Source organism: Mesocricetus auratus, unplaced genomic scaffold, assembly GCF_017639785.1.
Source record: "Mesocricetus auratus isolate SY011 unplaced genomic scaffold, BCM_Maur_2.0 Super-Scaffold_100013, whole genome shotgun sequence".
Classification (NCBI taxonomy): Eukaryota; Metazoa; Chordata; class Mammalia; order Rodentia; family Cricetidae; genus Mesocricetus; species Mesocricetus auratus.
Genome location: NW_024429196.1, coordinates 36,532,549 through 36,549,494, shown reverse-complemented (window position 1 = coordinate 36,549,494; position 16,946 = coordinate 36,532,549).

The following is a 16,946-nucleotide window of genomic DNA, read 5'->3' as shown; positions in this document are numbered from 1 at the left end:
CATGCTTTCTCATACTTCTAAGTGCTATGAAGTTTTCATGAGTAAGACAGAGAGAGATGTTGAGGGCTGATGAAGGAGCAGCTCTGACCAAGGATAGTCAATTGTATCCAAAGGCCAGCACAGTTCACCAAGTTTCTCTATGCAAAAGAAAGAGAATGTTCAGATGGGGTCACCAAATACTATATGTTTCTTTGGTGGTTTCTAGTACTGGGTTGATAACGTTTCCCAGAGAATAGCAATAAGGGAAAGGAGTTTATTTGGGAGACACTCTGTTCAGTACAATGAGTAAAGAACTCAGAACTTTTGCTTGTGAGTGTATGTGGTTTTTATGCAGTAGAATCTGTGGCTGGCTGGTAGCTGCTGTAGATGTGACCAGGGAAACAGAGGTTCTCTTTGGGGTTCTTAGCCTTAGTCATTTAAAATTTAGAAATGGACTCGGGAGGAAGCTCAAGGGAAATTTTATTAAACTTTGAAGGAAACATTAGGAGAAGCAGGTTGTAAATCATGGCAGCTTCAGGGAAGACAGAGATGGAAGGAAATCTATGCTTTTTAAACTAGATATGGATGTCAGAGAAACTGTCAGAAAGTCAAGAGAATCAGATAAAGCATGGTTAGGCTTTTTGGCGATACACTGTAGATATAAGTTCCTAGGTCATAGGATTCCAAGCTATCATGTCTCAGAAGAAAAGATTGCACTCAAGACACATGGTTAGAAACAGAAGCAGGTAGAGTTTATTTAAGAAAGGGCAAACACTTCTCAGAATGGGTGTGAATGAGAGAGTGGGAAGAAGGGAAGAAAGGCACTGGGCCATGAGGTGTGTAGCCCTTTGTAAGGCACCTACAGTGTCTACCCTTGCCATGTGCGTGGCCTGGGCTTGCCAATGGCATACTCTGCTTCTTAGATGAAGGCCAGGTACAGAAGGGATTCCAGCTTTCCTCCACAAACTGGCTTTTTTGCATAGATCAACTCCTATTATCCTGTGGGGACTTGATCAGATTGTGGTTGTGCCTTGGCCTGAATATAGTTATGGGTGTTGCCTTTGCTATGTGGTTTGCTCTTCTGAGTTCCTCTACCAAGAACATGGCCAGAAGGGGTTAGCTTTCAGTCGAGAGTCTGTGATTATCAGTATGTCCCATCAGTTGTTTATTTGAAATATATACTGTATCACCTAGAGAATTGTAGAGAAATAGGGATACGAAATGAAGAGATTTTTCATTTGACTCAAAGATCTTACTCTTTTGAATGTCTCAACACCTTGGAAATGACTGATGTTCTCAATATTGCTTATAATAGCACAAACTAGAAATTATTGAAATGCCAATTACAAGCAAATTGGTTAAATGCAAAATTGCATGGCATATCCATGAAACTGAGAACAATCTAGGAAAAGAAAGGAAAGAATGGGGCCTGGGCTCTTGTTTTAAATAAATGCAGTGATGCATGGTTGTGTTTATAGTATGCCTCCTTTTAAATAAAGAAGAGATATATACATATAGGACCCACCTGAAACTCATAATATGGTCGACTGTGGAAAAGGGTGAGAACAAAGCCTGAGGAACAGTACTGGGGGCTCATTTGTGTACCTTTATTTTGTTATATACTTTCAACTCCAATGTCTTATGAAAGCTTTGTATGATTAAGGGTAAGAATAAATCCTTAGTAAGTAGAAAAACAGGGACAACCTTTTCTTTTTTAGTAGATCATGAAGAGGCAACAAAGTTAGTAATTCTCATAATGAGTTTCTACAAAGCAAATATATACATGTGTGAAACAATTATTGTTGGACTCTAAAGGGACTCCAGGGCAGGGCAGCTATGGAGTTTGCAGACAGGAGATATGCAGGAAAAGCTACCCACATTCATGTTCTTCCCAGTCTTCCAGCAGTTCCAAGAAAATAGCACCAGGCAGTCTGAGGAATCTCTTTATGGCTGTCAGATGATATTGAGGAAACTGGGGTTCACTCTTGGGGTTCTTAGTGTTATTAATAAACAGAAAAGTAGAAGACAGTTTTATTACAGTTTTAAAGGAAAAAAAGCTCAAGGAAGATATGCTGTAATTTTGGAATCTGCCCAGTGGCAGAGAATGAAGAATAGAAGGAAGATAAAAATGCCATGCTCTTTGAGGCAAGTCAGCATAGAGGCCAATCCCATGGCAGGCAGAAGGAGGCTTTAGAGAAACAGCAATGAAGTTATAGTGTCTGAAGAGACATACTTAGCTGTTGGGCCAGCATCTCAGAGACAAGAGAAATGTCATCCCTCTCTGAGAAAGATCTACAGAACCAATAAATCTCATGACAACCACATGATGATTTATAGACTATTCTAGGTGGCAGGGACTCTGGGAATAAGTATGGTATCTCATAATCATTATGTTACCTCTCTTCTTAGCATGACTTAAGGTGAGCTTAGAGATGGTCCCTCCTTCCTTAAGGCTGGTGCCTTAGCCAGGTCATTGACAAAGCCCAACAGGAAAAAAGTCTCTACCCAGGCCAGTGATTCTGTCCTCCTGACCTAAAGGACTTTCCCTCAATGGTCTTTTATTGCTAATCTAACAGCTGAAGAATAAATAATATTGAAAATTTTATTAAAATACAGAACTTTATCATCCAGTAAAATAAAAAACAAAACCCCAGTCAGTATATGTGCGACTGAAGTTTCAGAACAAAGTTTACAAAAAAGTATAGCAGAAAAAAGTGTTTAAGAATAGGACAGATAAAATGCAATAAAAAATTAAAAACATAAATAAATGATAATGATTAGCCAAGCCACAAGTGATCAAAAGGTAGACAACTGACTTTGGAGTACCCATCCAAAATTGATACACTTGCAAAAAAAACCCCTGCACCTCAGGCTCAGGGAAACATCACACAAGAGGAAGCAGAGTATTTGAGCCACAGGACCAAGACAGAATGTTTGCTAAGAAATAGTGTCTTCTTCATATGTCAGAGAAGCTGCAGCCAGGAATTCACAAAATGTATCTGCTTAAACAACACAAATCAACATGCTAATGCAGATGGGGTAGTTCTCACAAGGCCTCTTTCATAGAAGAACTATGGGCAACTAGTGGTTTCTGGGAGAGTGAAAATCAGTCTCTACAGGGACAAGACACTGGTAGATTAGCCTGTCCTGAGAGGTGAATGCTGAACACATATGAGCAATACTAAATGACCCCAGGAGGTTTTATTTTTATTAATGAAGCCATGAATTTGAGGAGTTGAGGGTGGTATGGGAGGAATTTGAGAGAGGGACAGAATAATGTACGTGCAGTATTCACATATGAAATTTGCTAAAAGTAATTTTAAAATATTTAAGAGAATAGTAAAACAAATGGAGCTTTTGTTACTATCAGACACTGGAATCCCTAAGAAGCTAGGTTCAGCCACATGTCCTCAGGTCAGGCATCCTCAATAGTCAGTGAATAGTCACAAGAGGTGATGGTGAAAAGCAGATAAAGGAGATTAGCTCAATTTGGTCACACTGAGAAGAACAAATGATGTCTAACTGATGAGTTCTTTGAAGCTTTCTCTGACTCTTAGTTTAAAGGTGGCGTTGGTATGAAGGAGTGCTAGTGACTGGGACAGCCAGTTACCACCAATGCCAATCGGGCCTCTGAGTTCATTGTCTCATACATGGCAAAGCACTGAGCAGGCATGAAAACAGTGAAACAAAGAAAGGTTTCCTAAGAGAAAATAAGGGTGAGGGCTGAGGAGCGGAATAGATAAGATGGATACTTATCTTCTGGTTTCCTCCTTGGCTCAGCATGAGACTCCTGGGGACATTCCAGTTTACTTAGGAGCATTGTTTCAAATAAGCTAATTGGGAAGGAAAAGGCACATGTCTCTCTTCAAGGTGTGTTTGCTCCTGCTGAGATGGTCGCAGGTTGAATGTATTTTTCAGGAGTTTGTATACTTAAAATGAATCTAATCTCTCAAGAGTACCCTACTCTGGGTATCATCTAACCAGGAAAGATGTAAGTAAGATCTTCCTAGCAAATCAGAAAGAGTTCTACATCTGATAATGCAGAACTATTTTGTGTATTTTGCAGAAAAGCAGCTCATATGTATGTGCATAAAGAGCCACATTTGCATAAATATATAAACATACACTATGCATTTATGTGCTGTCATAGTTAACTTAAACCTTTCCAGTTGTACATAAACTAAGTTACTCTGTTTTCATCCATTCTTTTTCTTCTTTTATTACTTTTCAATGTGCTAAGGACTAAATCTGAAGTTTATTCTTTTAAATGTGTGTGTGTGTGTGTGTGTGTGTGTATGTGTGTGTGTGACTGTTCCCCTGCTCCAAGTAAGGGGCTAATTCATTCTGTTTAATATTTATGTTATTTATTTATTTATTTATTTTAAAAACAGGGCATCAAAAAAGAATACTAATTTTAGTATATATAGACCATATACATACATGGTTAGGGCATAAGGTACTGGGAGTCATTTAGGGTCCTTAAGGCAATCACTTTTTGTAGGTAGAATGGTTTTAAACTGTGTCAAAACCTTTAAAACTGATAAATCTAAATTGAAATCATTGGAACATCCATCAATGCATTTGAATTAAAAGAGAACTGAAAAGCTAAGACAGGGTTGAAGATTGCCCTTAGTTTTAGCTGTCAACTTGACATGGCCTAGAACAGTGGCTTTCGATCTTCCTAATGCTAGGATCCTTTAATATAATTCCTCATGTTGTAGTGACTCAAGCCCTAAAATTATTTTATCACTACTTCATAATGTAATGTTGCTACTGTTATGAATCATACTGTAAGCATTTGTGTTTTCTGATAGTCTTAGGTGATCCCAAAGGGGTCAAGAAACCCACAGATTGAAAACCACTGGTGTAGAGTCAACTGAGAAGGGAATTTGAATTGAGGTTTGTCCAGATCAGATTAGCCTGTAGTCATGTCTGTGGGGGGTTGTTTTGATTGTTAATTGATGTAGAAGGGTCCAGCCCACTAAGGTGCCACTATTCCCTGTGCAGGTCATCCTAGGCTTTCTAAAGCATCTATCTAAGCAAGAGTGAGTTACCAAGCAATGTTCTTCCATGGTTTCTGTTTCAAGTAGTTACTTTGGTTTGTGCCTTGACTTTTCTCAATAATAAAATGTGACCTGGCAATGTAAGCCAAATAAATGCTTTCCTTCTCTAAGTTGCCTTTGGTTAGGGAATTTCATCACAGCAACAGAAACCAAACAAGAGCAGGGGTGTAGCTTGGTTGGTGCCTAGCATATATGAAACCCCGGGTTCCATCCCCAACACTGAATAAAAGCAGAGTGGTGACACACATATATAATCCCATGTAATAGTCAGACAGGCAGTTAAAGGTTGTCACTGGTCCCATTGCTAGTTCAGTCTGGGCTATATGACAGTCTGTCTAAAAAAAACAAAGGCGAGAACGCTTTTTCCTGGGTACAGTCCCTCAATTCTTTCTCTCTGAAGACTGTGAGCATGTCATCTCACTCTACCCTTAGCTTCTTGAAAGCATGATTATCTAAAGAGAAAAGGCATTCTTGTGTTTATTGTAGGCATTTAAAAATATTGATACTTTTAACTCCTAGGTGAGAGATGAAATTAGGAAGGCTTTCCAGGGACTCCCTCCCCTGTCGTGACCTTTATGAATGAAAGCTTTTCAGTAGCTCATTGTCAGTCACCTCTCACCTATCAACTTTCCAAATTCCCATGAACCTGGGGATGGGGGTCCTCATCCTACTAGCTAATGCAGGCTGTGGACAGAAAGAGCCTCTGGGAGAGGACAGCTACCCTCTCAAAAGAAGTGCTGAAATGAGTATAAAAGCACTTCCTTAAGAAAACCCTCCATGAAAAAATAATGCTACGGGCATGGCAGAGCAGCTGAAGAAATGAAATAATAGTAAGTAGATCATGAAAGGATAAACTCCATGCCAGTAGTAGAATTTAGGCATTATGTATAGTCTTCTGTCTTCTAATAGTCAAGGAACACAGGACACTGTCTTAGTATACTTTTCTGCTGTAGTAACATACTCTTCAAAAAAAGCACTTTAAGGAGAAAGAGTTGATTATAATACAGAACTCTGGGTTATAGTCCATTGTGACATGGGTGTCGTAGCAGCAGGAATTTCAAGCAGCTGGTCACATTTTGTTCAGAGCCAGAAGACGAGAGTAATAAATGCATGCTTAACAAGGGCTTAGTGCACATCCTCTATACTTATATGGCTCAGGATTATCTGCCTAGGGAATGGTGCCACCCACAGTAGGTAGATCTTTTCACCTCAATTAATGCAATAAAATAATCCCCTAGAAGCACATTGAGAGGCTCATCTCCCAGGTGATTTAGATTCTGTCAAGTGGACAATTAACATTAATTTTCACAGATTATATTTCATAATATTCTGTTAGGATAAATTTATCCATAATAAAATGCATGATTCTTCTTCTGGTCATAAATACAGGATATAAATCTATCATTTTAACTTATTGTATAGAGATTTTGTCATGACAACAAGGCAAGTAGCCAATACACAGTGAAATTTATCCCCATTATGGAAGACACACATAAGGGAACAAATCAGGTGGACCTTAAAGTCTTCTAGTAAAGGAAGACTACTAGAACTCATATAATGAAGAAATCTCTTCTACCTGAGCTTTGAACTAAACAGCAGTGGACAATAGGGTTTTCTTCCTCTTGATATCAGGTATGTCTCTGATTCTAGAGTTGTCTTGGCTGTTGGAAACCAAGATTTTATGTTTTCTTTTCCCTCATTTTTTAAAATTTCACAACAAAAGTTTAATTGTCTCTCTCAGAGATAGCAGGGATTTTCTATAATGATCTAGAAAGATTGGAAAGATACATGAAAAGAAAGAGCTGCTTTTGGAGACTCTGGGATATTGGAGGCTACTTGCCATAGGAGCATCTCTAATATCCCTTCAGGACCCAGCTGATTTGATAAAATAAGTGTTTCAGATACAGAATAACTCACCCATTGTTTCAGACTAAATCTCCATCATTTGATTTTACCTGTAAAGACTCAGGAGCCAGATGCTAGGGTGAAAACTTGCTAGCTCAGACAGAAAAAGAACCAGGCTGACCTTCCTCCTCCATCAACGTCCCAGAAAGAGAGCTTTCTTCTACACCATGTCAAACCAAACTGTTCAAACTGAATATCCCCCACTACTACTTTCTGTGTATCTCTCTCTCTATCCTCCTGACTCTCTCTCACTCTCTATGTTTTTTTTCCTGGAAACTGGTTGCCTACTCTGCCTCTTAACCTATGGTTGATTTATTTAATCCTGTTTACAACATTTAAGCAGAAAGCTCTTAAATTAAAGGTGTACGCTATTGCCTTTATAGTAAATAATGCAATCTTGGAGTTCATAGTATGATCAAATATCCTGGAACACCAATCATTAGAGAGCTGGTGTTTATTTCTTAAATCTACTATATGAAATGTAGTGGTCTCATTCACACAGAAATAGGGACACCCATAAAACTTCGTATGAGGTAGCTAATACCCACCCCATGGGGAAAGGCACCTAAATTAGCTTAACATGGCTATAACAGGAAACAGAACACATGGAGTCAAAGCAAGTGACCTCAGACATGTGGTCCTGAAAATGGTAAATAAAGTAAGGGAGATTGCATAAGCTGCAGATATGCATGAAACAAACACTCTGAAGCTGCTTTTGTTAAAGTTTTGGCTCCTTACTTGGGTCCACAGCTACCTATGGGATCCATGGACATTGTCAGAGGCTGACTCTGTCAGCTTTGGTCTTTAGAACCAAGATAGAACAGAGAGCTTTGATGTCAGTGTCATGGGTCATAGATGGCAGCAGGGTATTCAGTAAGAAAGGATCTTGCTGGGTACCTTTCTGTTGAAAGTGTTGCTTTTAATCGATGTGTTTGTCAAGTCGAGGGCAGTGGAAGCCCTTATTGCCTCTGCTACTTTTCCTTAGACAAATCTGAAAGATTCTTTCTGGAAATCCTGGCTTTAATTGCATGGATATTTTGAAAGTCACCTTGGTTCCAGGAACATTTTTAGAAGACAATGGATTGTCCACAAACATGTGATCATAAGAGGAAAAAGAACACCAAGTGAGTTTTCTTCAGAGAAACTATTGAATCCTTAATTCAAGGATTTTGTTCCTAGTATATTTCTATGAAATTCCATGACACAGACAAATGAACCTTACACAACTTTATGAAAACCTCAAAAAGGAGAGAATAAAATGTGGCTGAATCATAAATACCATCTTCTTATTTAAAAAAAATTGTGGCTTCCATAAGTGGAACCATAGAATCTGCAATGTGAAGTAATGGCAATAAATACAGAACTGGATTATGATCAATAACTCAAAATTAACCTAAACTTTAAGTCTTGTATTTTACTGTCGTGAAGGAATGGGTGATCTGTATGGCCAGTTGGGGAAGTGCTTAGTTAACAAGAGTGAATAATAATGGCTTTTAAAGAAGGTATAAATTTGGGCAGAGGAGATGGCTCAGTTCATAACATGTTTACCAAACAAGTTGGGATCTGATTTTGCCCAAGTAAAAAGCTGAGCATGGTGGGGTATGTTTGTAATGCCAGCACTGGGACAGGAAGACAAGGAAATCCCTGGGCTAGCCAATCTAGCCTACTTGGTGATTTCTAAGTAATCAAGAGCTAATATATCCAAAAGCAAGACAGATGACACCCAGGGTTCAACTTCCAAGGTTAACCTGGACCTTTACATGAACATACACATATGAACACACAGACAAATGCACCACACACACACAAAGGGAGGTGGGTTTTCCATTTTTCTCTCAAACAAATAACCTGGGGCATTGTGAAAAGTACTTCATCCCCTGACTTTATGTATGGGAATGAAGCTGGATAATCTTTGTGACCCTATTCAATCATTTAGTGGGTATTCACAGCACGACAGAGGCTTCACCTAGGGACAGCAGGAAGTCCAGTACACACTGCCACAGCTTGAACCCTCGGGGTCTCCTTGCTGTCTTCATGCCACAAGTTTGCAAGTCAGTTCTTACAAAGTCTATGTTTTGTGGATTCTGCTTTCCTGCTGGAGCTTTCTCACTTCCCAGAGTTTCTCCTCTTTGGAAGTTTAGTTTGACCTAACTATATCATTTCCATGGATATCTAGTTTCTATACATGTACAACTGTTCTTCTGACTCTGCTACCTTTACTATTTAATATAACAGAAACTTTTGTCCACTGGTATGCACTATTAATCCCCCCACAGCTAGAGAGTAGTAAGGAAGGAAGGAAAGATATTCTGCTTAAAATACAGATCTGGTACTATTTTTATGTTCATGGAGTCTGAATATTTATAGTCTGATATATCTACAATTAAATATGTCAAGTATTGCCTATAGATGGATATTAAATATTTTATATTCAGTCTAACTAAGTAGTGCTTAGAGTCTTGTGATGACTTAAATGTTACTGAATGCAGAGGGAAGTAATGAGACCAGAGCTTAATAGAAAGCAATGTGACTCTGTATACCCGGGGAGCATCCATTAGAGTGTTGCCATGTTCTTCCTTTTCTTTTTTTTTTATTTCTCCAAGGTGAATTCTAATGATGCTGTTTTTGTTTCCTACTTTCTTTAATTTCTTATTTCAGTAATGCTGTACTGTATCTGTGGTAAAGTCCCAAGATCAGCAATAAGTAGAACGACTTGGGGTGGCATCTGGGTCTGTAAAATACAGTCTTTCTAAGAACTACACTTGAAGCTAGCAGACATGAAGTAAGGAATTTCAAGAGAAAAGTGAGACTGTGGTCCCTTTGAGTCTTGGCAACAAACTTGTTTTACATAAGTAAAAGGGAATAGGGATCAATCAGGCTTTGTCTTGGGAAAAATGTGCAACACTCTTCAAAGGTTATGGGTACCATATCACATCTAACATTCATCACCTGGTATAGGATGATGATTAGAAAGATAGATTAAGATAGGTGAGAGAAAGAGAGAGATAGACAGAGGCAGAGAGATTGAGACAGAGTGAATTGCTCCATAGTTACTAGAGATCCTGGTTGTCAGTGTAAATATCTTCTATTTAATGTCTAGTCCTAATCAGCCTTTTCAATATCTTCCTATAACTCAGGCTCTCACCCAGATCCACACCCCCATTCATCTCTATCTCAGAATTGGTTGCAATGAGTTGCATGAAAGACTTGTAAAATAGTCACTCTTGTAAATTCAATTGAATATGTGTGTTCCTATGTGTGTTCCTGTGTGTGTTCACATATGTATGTATGTCTTACTAACCAGATATTAAAATTGTTGCTTAATTTTTTTTAGCAGTATCAAACCTGGGACTTCATACATACTAGGCCAGCATTGTCTCAAACTGTTGTATTTTTAGTGACATTTTTAAAATTTATATGTGTATATGGTATGTGTGTATGAGTACACATGTGCTCTGGTATGAGTATAGAGGTCAGAGGAAAATTTGTAGGAGTCACTTCTGCTTTTCTGCAATGGGCAATTCAGGTCATCAAGCATGGTAGTAAATGTCTTTGCCTGCTGAAACATCTTACCAGATCAAATTGTTATACTTTTTTAAAAGAAGAAATTACCCCATGCAAACTATCTTAATTTGTGGAAGAAAAAAAATACCTCCTTTTCAAATGCAAGCTGTTGCAATGTCATACCTAACAATTGTGGTATTTGTATAAAGATATGGCATTTGTGGTTATTCTCTCTAAAGTTACAAAATTTAAAAATTATGTTAGGTCAAAAAGTTAAGAGTTCCAATATTATTTAAAACTTCATTTTACTTTTGAAGTTATTCTTCAATGAATATCACAATTATTATAGCTGAGAAAAAAGTGAGAGGAGCCCTTTAAGTGACTCTTTTTGCTGAGCCTGTGATTCTAAACAAATAAGCACACTTGAGTGGATAACAAGACTTTGAGCTGTTCAGCATAAAAATAGGCTGGCCCATTAAGATTATTAAACTCAGAGGCACATTCTAAAAAGAGGCTTTGAAAATGGATTTCTTGCAAACTGTCATCAAATATTCATAGATAAAATAATTATGTAGAGAGATAAAGGGTGGTGGAAATTGAAGGGGCTGAAAATGAAGAGAACTGGAGAGGAGGGATATGCAAACATTTTGAGATGAATTTTTATTTTTTGAGATAGGCTTACATATGAGAATTTGAATATTGAAGATTGAACCTTTACAGCACCCCCATTACTCTAGGAACAGGTTAAGCATGAGCTGCTGTCTTAGTTTCCTTTCTGTTGCTGAGAAAATATACCCTGACAAAAGCAGTTTAGGAAAGACTGGCTTATTTGACTCATAACCCCATGTTAGAGTCCATCACTGTGAGGAAGTAAAGATAGCAGGAACTTGAAGTAACTGGTCATATTCACAGGAAAGAACAGAGATAATAAATGTATGCCTGTATTCACTCTTTTCTAGTTCAGGATTGCCTAGGTATTGGTGCCACCTACCGTGGGCAGAACTCAGTGAACACAATCAAGATAATCTCCTATAGATCTGGCTCACAGGCCAGTTTGATCTAGACAATACTGCATTGAGACTCCTTTCCCTGGTGATTCCAGATTGTGTTGAGTTGACAATTAAAGCTGTCACAGCCGAGGTGTCTGTAACTCACTTGGCTGAGATGGAATTTAACTCTCATCCAGTCTGGATTCTTCTCTAACTGAACTCTATCTAGAGCTTTTCTTTCTTTGTCTCAAAAATGGATGATATTCTTTGCTGCTTCTGTGATACCTGAGTGAACCCAGAGTAGGTGTGGATAGACAACTGACATGTGTGCTCAATGCTGTGTGATCCTCCAAGGCAGGAGGCCAAGGGCAAGTCTGGAAGCTACCTGGGCCAAATGGGGTCAGAGGCTACCCAGATGAGTTGATACTTGACAAAATCCCTGTGTTCTTATCCCTAAAGCCTGACTGTCCTCTGGATTCCATCTCTTCAGATTTCTCCCCAATGCAACCAACATTGAACAAGATGAATAGAGGCACATGGATGTGTGACAAGAGCTGATAATGGTTTTCTGTATCAGCTGTTAGTAGATAACTAGACTTTGTGCCAAGCTCTGTAGCTGTAATACTGAGAGTTAGTGGTACACTTTCAGGTTTTGATAGTATAGTAAAATCCTTCTGACAAAGGGCTTACTTTGAAATCTCCACATTACTAATACTACTGACATTTCTCACGTTTCTACTCTCTTTAGCTAGGACACATGCCTTTTGTACTCTTCCTCCTCCCACCCATTCCAGAAAACTTTAGAAACCTTAGAAGACTTCCAGAGCTTCAAGCTTAGTCTCTAAAATTCCTCTTTATTTTTAGTTAATTAATTTTCCAAGATAGGATTTCTCTGTTTAGCACTGGATATCTTGTAACTCACTCTGTAGACCAGGCTGGTCTCAAACTCAGTGATCTGCCTGCCTCTGATTTCTGAATGCTGGGATTAAATATGCTACCACCACCCAGCAGTCTCTAAATTCCTTAAGCACATATAACCATCACAGTGTAAAAGAGAAGACTACCTTTCAAAATTCACATACACCAGTCCCCAGATGCAAAAAAACCCTAGCTATATTCCTACTTGAAGCTACATTTTGATTTCCATAATGTTCTTTTACATTCTTCAGCTTACTTATAATGTGGCAACTGAATGTTACCACAACATGCTTATCAAATCCAGAAAGCCAGCATTGATATTGTTGAATAACTGTAATTATGGGCCTTGTTTAAATTTGTTCTTTTGTTCCTGCATCAAGAACACAGTCTTACCTTGATCCTGAGATGATCATCATTGTTATCTCCTCAGATACTTATAATGCCTCAGGCCTTCCTAGTCATTGGTAACACTTTCTGTGGTTTGTGTGTGGTGTGTGTGTGTGTGTGTGTGTGTGTGTGTGTGTGTGTGTGTGCGTGTGTGTTCCAGAGTACAATCAGGGGTCCAGATGTCATTATTTAGGAATAGTCCACCTTGCTTTTTTGAGGCAGGGTCTCTCATTGGCCTGAGACATTTTCTTTGGCTGGCTAGTCAATGACTCCCAGGGATTCTCCTGTCTTCCCCCCCCCCTGTGGTGCTGGAATATTCCATCAGGGTTTCTTGGAATAAAGCTGGCATCCTTTTGCTCATGCTGCCCATATTATAACTACCTACTAAAATTTTTCCCCAGCTCTGACACCACCAAGTACATCCCTTGCTTGGTAGAATGTCCTCAAACGTCTACTAAATTTTAGATTATGACTGAGCATTTTCCAGCAACAGAACTGCTCTATTATTTTAGTGCATTATATCTGGAACTTTGATGTTAGTCTGTTTTAGAACCCATCATGTCACTCTGAGCCATTGGGCAAGGTGATACCTGTTGAATTTCTTTCTTAGAAAACAACTTTTAAAGATTTCTTGCAATGTTTAGTCTTCTTGCCTGCTGCCTGGGTTCTGTTGCCACTTTCAGCCCCCAAATAACACACAAGACACTACCTTAATTATGAAACTGTTGGCCATTTGCTTTGGTTTTAATTAGCTAGCTCTGACTTGATTATTAATCCATAATTACTAATATATATTTTATAAGAACTTATCTTAAAAAAAAAGAACTTATCTTTCCGAGAACGCACTCCTGAGCATCCGTTCCTCCCAGGGGATCACATGGCGACAACTCCCTTCACTACATTTCCTAGAATCCTCCTAGACTCCTAGTCCCACCTATCTTGCTTCCCTATTGCCCAACAGTGCTTTATTGACGTATATACAGAAGGATTTTCCTATCATCTCCTGTTTTCTGTCTAAATAAAAAGAAAGGTTTTAACTTTAACATAGCCAAATCATATATAACAGAAAAATTATCAAGTAAGAACTATAGTTACAATATTTAGTCTATTAACATTTAGCAAGATTCAAAGAAAATATCATCTATCCTATCTTTGTGAGTCTAAAGTCTTATATATAGCTTATCTTTTATCATAACTAAGGAAAACTATGATTATAACTATCTGTCTTCAACTCCATCAAAGACCACAGAAGGATAATATATAAACACTAGAATCAACAGAGACATCTTGCTTCTTGGACAGTCACCCGAAGTTCCTCTGTAAGGTTGGGGCATCCAACTTCAGCCCATAGGCCACAGTGTGTCTTGAAGTCTTCTCAGTAAAGCAGGAAATTTTAAACTGTCCATCTGTATTGGCAGTTTGTCAATCATTTTTCTGTGTCCTGCAGAATGTCTGTCAGACTCTTCCATGAAGCAGGAACTCTGTACGACTCCTGTCCAAGTTCAGCAGTCACTTTCCTGTGGGTCTTGTATGTCCATTTTATACAGCAACAGTCAAGCAGTCCAGGAAAGAGCTGTTTCTTGCCCAAATGGCTAATCTTGCCATGTTGAAAGCAAACTCCATAATGAGGTTCTTTGATGCCTACCTTCCTCTCAGGTGTAGTTGGTATGTCAGGAGCAGACATTTCTCATTGTCAAGAAAAACCCTTAACCATTTTAAATGCCATTTTCTGAAGGACTTTGAAAGGTTTGAGGACAATCTATCTCAAATATATCTCTGTATATCTAGAAAAACCTAACTATAAGTTCTATTATAGGTAACTATGTATAATCTGTATTTAATTATACATTACATTTTTTAAATGAGTTATACAAATACAATACTTAAACAAGAGGAGAAATATACATATCACAAAACTGACCTTAAATTTGTATCAATAATTGAAAAACCATACCAATACAAACTATTCAATTCCATACCAGAATCCCCTTTTACCTTTAAAAAGAGATTGGTTTTGATAACCAATTATAAGCAACCACATTTAAGTGAAAACAAAAATTTATAAACAATATTTGGGTAATTGGGCATTGTTCATTCAAAACTTCTTCCTGCTGATAAGGGCTGCTGTCCATACCATGGGGATCATGACAAAACTCAGAATCCTGGCCAAGTCCTTGTTTTTGTAGTCCATAAGGCTGCATCATCTCAGCTGTTTTAGATGTTGGATTACTTGGGCCACTGCTTCTGGGAGTCTTGGTTCATCAAACCACACAAGCCTGGAAAGAACTCACAGCCTTTCATTTTCTGTGGAGACACAAATAAAATATTTTTTCCCAAGTAACCTGTCCTTATGTTTAAATTTAGAAGTCAAAGCATTTTTAAAATATATAAGTTAGATTAATTTAGCAGCATTTATAACCAAGTATATTTTACCAGTTGTTTCTTTCTTAGCAATTGAACAACTGAAAAAAATTATAGCATAGAGTATCCAGACTCTCTGTGTATTTTCCATCTTTACATGACTTTTTTATTACTCTATTTGTTTACTTTTATTTATTTTTTTCTCTGAGACAAGGTTTCTCTGTGGAAATCTCCCTGTCTCTGCCTCTGTAGTGCTGGGATTAAAGGAATGTGCTACAAATGCCCAGCTACTCTGTTTTTTATTTTTGTTTTTTTCAGTATCTTGTTTCTTTTTTCTCTGCCAAGCCCATGTATATTTTAAAACACACTATAAACAATTTAGAGGTTTTACCTCCTTTGATTCTGACTTTACTATAAAAATTTATGTTTTTCTGCACATGTGTCTGTTATCTGCTAAATAAAATTGCTAATCAAAAATGTGCCTGTTTTAACTGCTGATTTTGCAAGACAGCAGGTGTAAGTTTACTGCCAGCATTGGATAGAAAGTCTCTGCTTGTCTCTAGCAAACAGAGCTCACCTGAGAAAAATGCTGCTACTGATAAGCCATGCTTCTCTCTGTTCTTTTGTTTCTAAAATCTCTTTTACTCTTTTGATATTCAATGTGGAAATTCATATCCCACATGCTGATATCATGTTGTCACATGTATTCTTCCCTACAGCCACCTGGGCCCTGCAGCAGTCTCAGCCCCCAAATAACACATGAGACACTATATTAATTATGAAACTGTTGGCAGTTTGTTATGGCTTCTAATAGTTAGCTCTGACTTAATTATTAACCCATAATTACTAACATATATTTTTATGAGGACTTATCTTTTCAAGGATGCAGCCTCATGTGTCCTCTTCCAGTAATCACATGGCGACGACTCATGCTTGACTATATTTCCCAGAATCCTCCTAGACTCCTAGTCCCATCTATCTTGCTTCCCTATTGGCCAACAGTGTTTTATTTATACCAATCAAACATATACACAGAAGGACTTCCCCCATCCATTGGGTAAGGTGGTGCCTGTTGAATTTCTTTCTTAAAAAATAACTTTTTAAGTTTTATTTTATGTTGTAAATGAGGGTGTTTTGTCTGCATGTTATGTCTGTGTATCATTCATGTTCAGCTCCTGTGTAAGCCAGAAGAGGGTCACAAATGCTCTGGTATGGGAGTTACAGATAGTTGTAAGCCACCATGTGTCTATTAGCAACTGAATCCAGGCCCTCTGAAAGAACAAGTGCTCTTAACCACTGAGCCTTCTCACCAGGCCCCTGTTAGATTTCTTTATTGCTAACTTCCTCTTTTCCCTTTGTAATTATGAAGGATATATTTACTTACATACAATGAAAGAAATATTCTTCTTCCCCTCCTACTCATTCATTCCAAACCCACACAAGCATCATTCTGGCCTTCCTTTGTGTGATATGTAGGAAGTGTGCTCCTTGGTTTCCCAGAACAGGTATATTTGGCTGTCATTATCTTCCTTGTTTGTTTCTTTGTTCAGTCCTTCTGTGAACATACAGTGCTTTCAGAATTTCTAAGGCACTCCCTTGTGAGAAGCAAAGTTACTCACTAGGTAGCAAATTCCCATAGAAATCTTTTTTGCCTTATGATATTTAATCAGCACATTGTTTTCTAGTATAGCCAAGGCCACTTCTTCATTTCTGTCACCTTGTCTGGAGATCGGAGGACAGTTTGTGGGAATCATTTCCCTTCTTCCACCATATGAGTCCTGAATATAAAACTCTGGTTGACAACAAACACCTTTATCCATATAGCCATCTCACTGGCCCC